Source organism: Cherax quadricarinatus, chromosome 5 (assembly GCF_038502225.1).
Source record: "Cherax quadricarinatus isolate ZL_2023a chromosome 5, ASM3850222v1, whole genome shotgun sequence".
Taxonomy (NCBI): domain Eukaryota; kingdom Metazoa; phylum Arthropoda; class Malacostraca; order Decapoda; family Parastacidae; genus Cherax; species Cherax quadricarinatus.
In genome coordinates, this window is record NC_091296.1 from 15,653,303 (window position 1) to 15,663,918 (window position 10,616).

Genomic DNA, 10,616 nt, shown 5'->3' on the forward strand with positions numbered 1-10,616 from the left:
TATAATCCTACGGGTTTAGCGCTTCCCCCTTGATTATAATAATAATAATAATCTGACCAAAAGGAATACCTAAATCATGTATATTAGAGCTGATTTCCTCTATTCTTTTTATTACAGTGCAGTGGACCCCCGCAAATTAGCAGTTCTGAATTTGCAGCTTCAGTAATTCACAGATTTTTCCTTAGAACCTAACTAATAATAGTTCATAGACATCCCTGCAAATTTGTGGAATTTTTTTTTTGGGGGCTTTTTCTGTGGCAGTACAGTACTGTATATTAGTTTATCTTTACATTCTTTTTTTTTTTTTTTAAAGTGATGTATGAAGCTGAGTTTAAAATTAAAGTTCTTTGTGGGCATATTTAGGGTTTAAACTATAAAACTAGTCATATACATGTATAAACATTTAAAAATATACCAGAAATGTTACAAATGGTGCAAAGTTGACATTAAAGCAATATCAAAGATGGTTGCCACAAACCCACTACCATTATAGTATGCTCCTTGTTTAGTGACAAATTCGTTTACCAATGTGGTCTTAGGAACGGAACTCCGTCATTAAGTGAAGAGAGGCTGTACACTAGTGTTATATAGGACAGTTACCAGTGATCTGAAAGACAGCAACTGTAGTCCCTATATTTAAGAAAGGAGGCATTAAACTACAGACCACTTTCTCTGACATGCATACCTTGCAAAGTAATCGGAAAAATTACCAGGGGGATAGTGGTAAAACACTTGGAGAGAAGCAGTTTCAAAAACAATAACCAGCATGGGTTTAGGGATGGCAAACCTTGTCTTACTAGTTGCAGTTGTATGACAAATCAACATATGTGCGACAAGAGAGGATTTGGTAGATTGCATATTTTCTGTAGACTTATACTATACCCAAGAAGAGATTGAGCCAAAAACTAAGGATTCAGGTGGGAATAACGGAACATATTCTGGTGAATCAAAGAATATCTTAGGGAAGCAAAGAGTGACTGTCAGAAGACAGATATCAGAATAGGGAAGAGTAACTAGCAGGAATTACTATTAGGACCAGTATTGGTGTTGGTTTATGTGAATGGCATTCCAGATGGAACTGATTCAGATATCCTGTTTGTTGAGGATAAAAACAGATGAGGACAAGGGAAGACTGAAATGATCTATCTGGACAAATTGCGATTAGTCATCTAAGTTTTTGCTTGAATTGTTTCTTTCAACATGCCAGCCCAAAAAGAAAAAAAGTTTCTCTTTTTAACTTTAGTAATGTATACAGGAGAAGGGGTTACTAGTCCCTTGCTCCTGGTATTTTAGTCGCTTCTTATGACACACATGGCTTACGGAGGAAGAATTCTGTTCCACTTCCCCAGAATGGGTAATGAAGATTGAGGAAGGAGCAAGAACAGAAATGTGGTATAGATTGGTGGAACAGGCTGCAGACTTCACTCAGAAAAAGACCAAGAGGTGAACATAGTGTCTAGTATAATGTCATTAGACTCACATCAGCTAAGTATCATTTGGCAAATCTTAGCGGTCTTCATAAACCCCAGCAAAGAGACATTCTGGAAATAAATAGTATAAAATACCGACACAATGGAAATATAAACACTTAAGCAGTATAATGTGATCCTTTATTGACAACGTTTCACCCACACACTGGGCTTTATCAAGTCACAAACAGATCTACCTGAGTGAAACATACGTGGCTATATATAGGATAGGAATGATGGGTCATGTGGAGAGAGGTGCACGATGTTCTCTGCAAAGCTGACCATGAACTTTGTTTTAAAGTATCGGAAACCTACCAACCAACATGATCTTCTGCACTTCTACTTTCACCACGACACCAAAACTAAATGTGGTGTAATTATAGACTTTCCTACGTGCACTTAGAATCTGCAGCAGTGAGTTCCTTGAAAAAGAATACTCTCTTATTGAACTAGTATTTTCTAAACTTCACTATCCTCGTCACTTTATTAGAAACTGCAGACGACGGACATTAAACATCTTTAACACACCCAGAGAAGACACTGCCAAGAAGAGATACATAGTCTTCCCCACCAACTCCATTACCAAACACGTTTTCAGCATCTCGAAAACCTCATTCCAAGTATCTACTTCCACATCCACCACCATCAAGGACATTACCAGTGATAGACAAGACAAGCTTCAATCCTCTGCAGGGGTATACACAATCCCTTGTAATGACTGCAGCAAATTATATGTCGGCGACACATCCAGAGACCTCCAAACACATATTTCAGAACACCAGTACGCAGGCAGATCTGACGATCCAAGGAATGCCTGTGTTCAACACCGAAATTCACACAACCATTTGATCAAGTATAGAAACGCAAGACTTATCGCCAGAGAAGACAACACTCAATACCGAAGAATCCTGGAATCATCACTTATCTGCACATCCAACAACTTCAACCAGAACAACGGCTTCTATAACATAGCTCAGGTTTCTAGGCCTCCTCTTTGACCGTAGGTTATCCTGGAAACCTCACATTACCTCTCTGAAGACAACTTGTCACAGCCGGCTGAACCTTCTTAAAACCCTTGCTCATCTTTCATGGGGAGCTGATCGTCGAACTCTCCTTCGCCTACATTCCACCCTCATTTTATCGAAACTTGACTATGGTGTCCAGATCTATTCAGCTGCCTCTCCTGCTACTCTATCTAGCCTCAACCCTATTCATCACCAAGGATTACGTTTATGCCTTGGTGCTTTTTGCTCTTCCCCTGTTGAGAGCCTCTATGCAGAAGTGAACGTTCCAGCCTTATCCGATCCCCGTGATGCCCATTGCCTTCGCTACTATGTATGCTCTCATGATCTCCGCAATCCTTCCATTTATAGAATGGTCACCGATATTAGTAGACATTCTTTATTTGTTCGCCGCCCCTGTTTGCTCCGTCCCTTCTCTCTTCGCCTACATTCACTCTTGTCTTCTCTTCAATTTCCACCTTTCTATGTTCATGTAGCATCTCACTTTTTCCTACCCCCCTGGGAAGTTCCAGCTGTTCCAGTTGGTTCTTTCTCACTTCCATGCTCGAAAGCCCAACTGTCTACGGTAGCTTCCTGCTCTCTTTTTCTTGACCACTTCCACTCATTCTCATGCCATTGCAGTGTACACAGATGGCTCTAAGTCTTCTGACGGCGTAGGATTCGCAGCAGTGTTTCCGGACAGCGTCGTACGAGGGCATTTACTATCTTCGGCTAGTATCTTTACTGCTGAATTGTATGCCATTCTTGCAGCACTTATCCGTATTGCATCTATGCCTGTGTCATCATTTGTGGTTGTCTCAGACTCCCTTAGTGCTTTACAGGCTATACAGAAATTTGATACACCTCACCCCTTAGCCCTCTGTATCCAACTTTGGCTACGCCGCATCTCTACCAAGCATAAAGATATTGTTTTTTGTTGGGTCCCTGATCATGTTGACGTACAGGGCAATGAACAGGCAGACACTGCTGCAGGGTCAGCAGTACATGACCTACCAGTTTCATATAGAGGTGTTCCATTTACGGACTATTTTGCTGCAATAGCTACCCACCTTCACACCTGTTGGCAACAACGTTGGTCTACTCTACTCGGTAACAAACTTCAATCTATTAAACCGAGTATAGGTTACTGGCCGTCTTCTTGTCACCAGTGCCGAGGTTGGGAGACTACTCTCTCCCATCTCCGCATTGGCCATACTCGTCTTACTCATGGATATCTCATGGAGAGGCGCCCTGCTCCTCTCTGTGGGAATTATCAGGTTCCATTATCGGTCAGCCACATTCTGTTAGACTGCCCACTTTAATCAACGAGCACACAGAATTTACCTCCAACGTCGTCTTCGCTCCGCTGCTCTCTCTTTACCATCCCTTCTCGCTGATGGACCCACCTTTCATCCGGACTCTCTCTCATTGACTTTTTGACAACAACTGACTTCACAAACTCTGATGATACCTTCAGCCCTTTCTACCTCGATCTCTTGCTACCCTCTACCCTGCACTATCCCCTGCCCTGCTGTTTTCTGTAACCTACTGATCGCCCCTCCCCCCTTCTGCTGCCCAATACCCTCGCTTCCTTTCCTACCCTGCAGCGCTGTATAGCCCTTGTGGCTTAGCGCTTCTTTTTGATTATAATAATAATATAACATAGCTGAACCCCTCGGGATATCATCGCTATCCCACATAAGAATCGAGGAACACTGCAGAAGATCCACTCATGTACTTAAGAACATAAGAAAGGAAGAACACTGAAGCAGGCCTGTTGGCCCATACTAGGCAGGTCCTTTACAATTCATCCCACTAACAAAACATTTGCCCAACCCAATTTTCAATGCTACCCAGGAAATAAACTCTTATGTGCAAGTCCCACTCAAATCCAACCCCTCCCACTCATGTACTTATCCAACCTAAACTTGAAGCTACCCAAAGTCTTAGCCTCAATAACCCAACTAGGTAGACTGTTCCACTCATCAACCACCCTATTTCCAAACCAATACTTTCCTATGTCCTTTCTAAATCTAAACTTATCTAATTTAAATCCATTACTGCGGGTTCTCTCTTGGAGAGATATCCTCAAGACCTTATTAATATCCCCTTTATTAACACCTATCTTCCACTTATACACCTCGATCAGGTCTCCCCTCATTCTTCGTCTAACAAGTGAATGTAACTTACGAGTCTTCAATCTTTCTTCATAAGGAAGATTTCTAATGCTATGTATTAATTTAGTCATCCTACGCTGAATGTTTTCTAACGAATTTATGTCCATTCTGTAATATGGAGACCAGAAATGAGCTGCATAATCTAGGTGAGGCCTTACTAATGATGTATAAACTGCAGTATGACCTCTGGACTTCTGTTGCTTACACTTCTTGATATAAATCTCAATAATCTATTTGCCTTATTACATACACTTAAGCATTGCTGTCTTGGTTTAAGGTTGCTGCTTACCATAACCCCCAAGTCCTTTTCGCAATCTGTATGGCTAAGTTCTACATTATTTAACTTGTAAGTGCTAGGGTTATGGACACTCCCGAGCTTCAGAACCTTGCATTTATCTACATTGAACTGCATCTGCCACTTTTCTGACCAAGAATAGAGTTTGTCTAAATCTTTCTGAAGTTCCCTAACATCTACGTTTGAATCAATTATCCTACTTATCTTTGTGTCATCGGCGAATTTGCTCATATCACTCCTAATAACTTTATCAAGATCATTGATATAAATTATAAACAACAACGGGCCCAAGACTGACCCCTGTGGAACGCCGCTTGTTACCGATCCCCACTCGGATTTAACCCCATTTATGGACACTCTCTGCTTCCTGTCTGTGAGCCATGATTCGATCCACGAGAGCACCCCTTCCCCCAATGCCATGAGCTGCCACTTTCTTTAACAGTCTTTTGTGCAGAACTCTATCAAAAGCCTTACTAAAATCTAAGTAAATAATATCAAATTCTTTATCATGGTCAACAGCCTCAAAAGCTTTACTGAAGAAAGTTAATAAATTAGTTAGACAAGACCGGCCTCTTGTGAATCCATGCTGAGTATCATTAATCAAGCTGTGCTTATCGAGATGGCTTCTTATAATCTGAGCTATAATTGACTCTAGTAATTTGCCTACAATTGAGGTCAGGCTTATTGGGCGGTAATTTGACGGTAACGACTTGTCCCCTGTTTTAAAAATAGGAATTACATTAGCCATCTTCCACATATCAGACACTACACCTGTTTGAAGAGATAAATTAAAAATGTTAGTTAATGGTTCACAGAGTTCCATTTTGCATTCCTTAAGAACCCTTGAAAAAACCTCATTAGGACCCGGTGACTTATTTTGCTTCAATCAGTCTATCTGCTTCACAACCATTTCACTAGTGACTGTGATGTTACATAATTTATCTTCTTCTGGCCCACTATAAAAATTAATTACTGGAATATTATTAGTGTCTTCCTGTGTAAAAACCGAGAGAAAATAATTATTTAAAATCGAGCACATTTCATTCTCTTTGTCAGTAAGATGCCCATAGTTATTTTTAAGGGGACCTGTCTTATCTCTGACTTTTGTTCCATATACCTGGAAAAAACTTTTTGGGTTAGTTTTAGAATCCTTAGCAACTTTAACTTCATAGTCCCTTTTAGCTTTTCTTATCCCCTTTTTAATGTCCCTCTTAATGTCAATATACTGATTCATAAGATGACCCTCACCTCTTTTGATATGCCTATGAATTCCTTTCTTATGCCCTAGTAGATATTTCAGCCTATTATTCATCCATTTTGGGTCATTTCTATTTGATCTAATTTCTTTATACGGGATGAACGTTCTTTGAGCCTCATGTATAGTGTTCAGAAAACTGTCATATTGATAGCTCTCTTCGTTACCCCAATCAACAGATGACAAATGTTCTCTAAGCCCATCGTAATCTGCTAAGCGAAAATCTGGGACTGTTACTGAGTTATCCCTACTATCATACTTCCATTCAATGCTAAATGTAATTGATTTGTGGTCGCTAGCACCCAGTTCCTCTGAAACTTCTAAATTATTAACAAGGGATTCATTGTTTGCCAGAACTAAGTCAAGCAGGTTATTACCTCTTGTAGGTTCTGTCACAAACTGCTTCAAAAAACAATCCTGAACTACTTCTAAGAAGTCGTATGATTCTAAATTCCCAGTCAAGAAATTCCAATCAATATGACTAAAGTTAAAGTCTCCTAGAATTACTATATTATCGTGCCTTGTGGCCCTAACAATTTCCTCCCATAGTAGTCTCCCCTGGTCCCTACCTAAGTTTGGGGAACGGTATATCACACCTAAAATTAATTTTTCATGCCCCTCTGAAAATTCTATCCAAACAGACTCTGTATGTGTTACTTCAGACTTAATACCCGTTTTTATGCAACAGTTCAAGCGATCTCAGACATACAATGCCACCCCACCTCCCTTCCCGACACTTCTATCTACTTGGAACAATTTAAAACCCTGAATGTGACATTCCGCAGGCATGTCCCGACTTTTTGAATTAAACCACGTCTCAGTTAAGGCAAATACACCAATGTTACCTACACTAGCAACTAGTATCAACTCGTCCATCTTATTCCTGGCACTGCGATTATTTGTGTAATATATATTTAAAGACCCTCCTCTCTCTTTACCCTTCCTGCTCCTTTCTGTTATTCCACTAAACCTATTACTGTCCTTGTCAATTAGTGCCACTGGCTTTCCAATATCCACCTCGTTTTGCCTATTACTAGTTCTCCTTCCCTGCGACTTCACTGTTTTCCTGCCAAAACCCATACCACTAACTATTCCTAGTTTAAAGACCTAACAGCTCCCTCCACTGCATTGGCCAGTGCTCCCACCCCACACCTAGATAAGTGAACCCCATCCCTGGCATACATGTCATTTCTGCCATAGAAGAGGTCCCAGTTGTCAATGAATGTCACCGCATTTTCCTTACAGTATTTGTCCAGCCAGCAATTGACACCAATTGCTCTGGACAACCATTCATTTCCAACTCCTCTCCTTGGCAAAATGCCACATATGACAGGTTTCCCACCCTTCCTCCTAATTATCTCTATTGCTGACCTATACCTGCTAATCAGGTCCTCCTACGTCTGCCAACATCGTTGCCTCCAGCAGCACTGTGACAGATAATAGGATTGCTCCCATTACCTCTCATGATGTCATCCAGACGGCTAACAATGTCCTTCATGAAAGTTAAGACACATGTGCAACATCTGGATATCTTTATTGTAGACGTTTCACCATCCAGTGGCTTTATCAATACAGATTCTAGGACATAATAGGAAGACAGTAGAACTATATACAAAAGATGAGGTAATCAGTCCCTCAGCCTTGGAGTTAGTGTTCATAGCATCGTGGTGGAGGAGAATCTGGAGCAAAGGCAAGAAGACTGGCGGTTATATAGGCGTCAGTGGATAGGGACGGGCAGCAGACGAGGGCATAGTCACTGGTAGGCGGGATTTCCCAGTGGAAGTAGGTCCTTCCCAAAGAGATGGGTTAGTTGCAGCAGCCGTGAAGGAGGTCTTGTAGATGTCCTCTGAACCAAGATTCCATGATGTTGCAGTGTCTGACAAGTTGTGCAAGAAAGGTATAAAATACCGACAATGTGAAAGTTAAGACACATGTGCAACATCTGGATATCTTTATTGTAGACGTTTCGCCATCCAGTGGCTTTATCAATACAGATTCTAGGACATATTAAGAAAACAGAAGAACTGTATACAAAAGATGAGGTAATCAGTCCCTCAACCTTGAAGGTGGTGCTTAGCGCACCGTGGTTGTAGAGATTCTGAAGCACAATCAATCAAGGACTCACAGGTAAGGACCCACGAGGGGCGAGGGGCAAGTGGAGACAGTGCGAAGAATAGACGGTGAGAGGAATGTCTTGAGTCGAAGAGAGAAGAGTCAGGACTAGACCCAACTGCTAAGCCTGGATAAACAATAACGAAGACGACATAGAAGACAGCAGGAACTCTGCGGGCGTTGACTGCAACTTGCTGGATGGAAGATTGCTGCATCTTGATGTTGATTGGAGGCTGGCAGAAGCTGGAGGCGTAGTCAAGGGAGGCTAGCTTCTTGATTGGTCAGGTGTCATTAAATTGTGAGTCAGGAGTTACTTCATTTCTTCAGTGTGGGAGGCATTCCTTATGTTGTGCAGTTGTTGGAAGGAAACGATGAGTAGTCTTGTAATCTTGGGTCGAAATGCTGGGTCGGCTTGTAACTGGTCAAGGGTCATCTTGAGTGTAGTGAAGGAGCAGTGGGATCCTTTACGATTTGTAAACTTGACTGTTCTGTCGTGTAATTTCTCGTACAAAGTGTCGACATTCATGGTGGGTTCTTGGTCAGGAGTCGTATAAAAAGTTATATCTTTCCAGTGCAGGTATTGATCTCGATGTTGGTCTTCTGTATTAATACGTCGAGTGATGACTGGAGAGGTTTTTTTTGGTGGTTGCAGCATTGAAGGTTCTTTCAATGTTGGTGTCTCCGCTAGAGAGTGTGTAGAAGACTGTGGTAGAATCGTGGCTTCTGATTGGTCCATATGAGTAGTGGTGAGTGGAGGTGAAGGAGGTACGCCGCCACGACGAGCCAATCGACGAGTAGGAGGCGATCGACGAATAGGAGGCGTAGTGCTGACTTGGATGTTATCAGATGAACTTTGATTGGAGGATTCAAAAAAGGATGCGTCTTCATTGTCAATTATTAATTTCTTCAAGTCATCTGGCGCTTCAAAACTGACGATCTTCGGGATTATTTTCAAAATTTCAGCTGATGGTGGACTTGCAGGGAAGTTAAATGATGGCATGTTGTTGAGTGCAAGAAGTTCATTGATAGTCGTGTTGAAAGAGCCAGGTTTTGCAGCATTTTGCATGTGGGCAAACAGCATGCAGTAATAGAATTTGGTAGAAATATCATCAGGTGGAGGTTGGGTAGTGAGAGGTGGTGGAGACGACTGTTGAGTAGCTTGTAGAATCTTGGATGTTGTAGATTGAATCTTGGCAATTGCAGCGTATGTAGGAGAGGTTCCAGATGACTTCTTTGTTTCTTCCTTTAGTTTCTTAGAAAGGATATCCTTTCGCACTGGACACTTGGCTGCAAGAGTATGGTGATCACTCTTACAGTTGATGCAAGTGGGAGCAGCAGTGGAAGTGCAAGAACGAAAATCGTGTCCTGCAGACCCACAGGTGGAACATATCTTCTTATTCTTCACGTGGCAGTCGGCAGTAGAGTGACTGTACGAGTAACATGTCCAGCAAGGTGTTATGTACGTGAAGCGTTCAGGTTCAATCTGTCGAGGGTTGATGTAGTAGTAAGAGATGGCCAGGCCATCCGACAGTGCTCTGGTCGCCATGGTAACGTCCAGGAATGTGACCTTGAGCATTGAGGAAGCGTTTGGAATCTTCACTAAAGTGTCAATCTTGGCCCAGGTGTTGAGGTCTTCAAGTGATGTAGTAATTTCCTGGATTGTCATGTTCGTGATCAGCTTGTCAAGACGTTTCATAAACGTTTTGCAAGCATGTATGGTGACGTAGAGATGGTAAAGCCTCGGTCTTCTAAGGTCTTCGTGGCAGTAGGTGTAAGCACCTTGTCAGCTTCAGTATCATCGAGAAAAGTGACGATGAAAGCTTCCTTCAGTAACGTGATCTTGGAGAACTTTGCGTGCAGACAAGTGTTGAGAGAAGCTGCAAGCTCAAGCTTCGTGGCGTCATCGACGACAGCAGACTTGGGCTTAATTCTCACATGATGAGACATCGTGGAGATGGTAGAGGTTCCCCTCCCCAACGGGGATCGTAGGGATACTGTGCAAGTAAGGAGAGCTGCTATGACCTGCCAGGGCGAGAGTCAACAGCAGAATGTTCACGAAAGACTTAGTCGCCACCTCTGCTTTTCCTTCTCCAGTAACTCCACCACCCTGAAGCACAGGCAAGGAGACTGGCGCTTATATAGGCTGGAGTTTTGAGACTCTATGACCGCGGGTTCAATCCCGGCCGGGGGTATGGTTTGTTTGCAATCGTGTCATTACGATTTCTTGAGTCAACAACAATGTGTTTACCTTCCTTGGCGTCGTCCGTCGTCGTCGACTCACATTCGTCAGGTAGCATTACACCACTT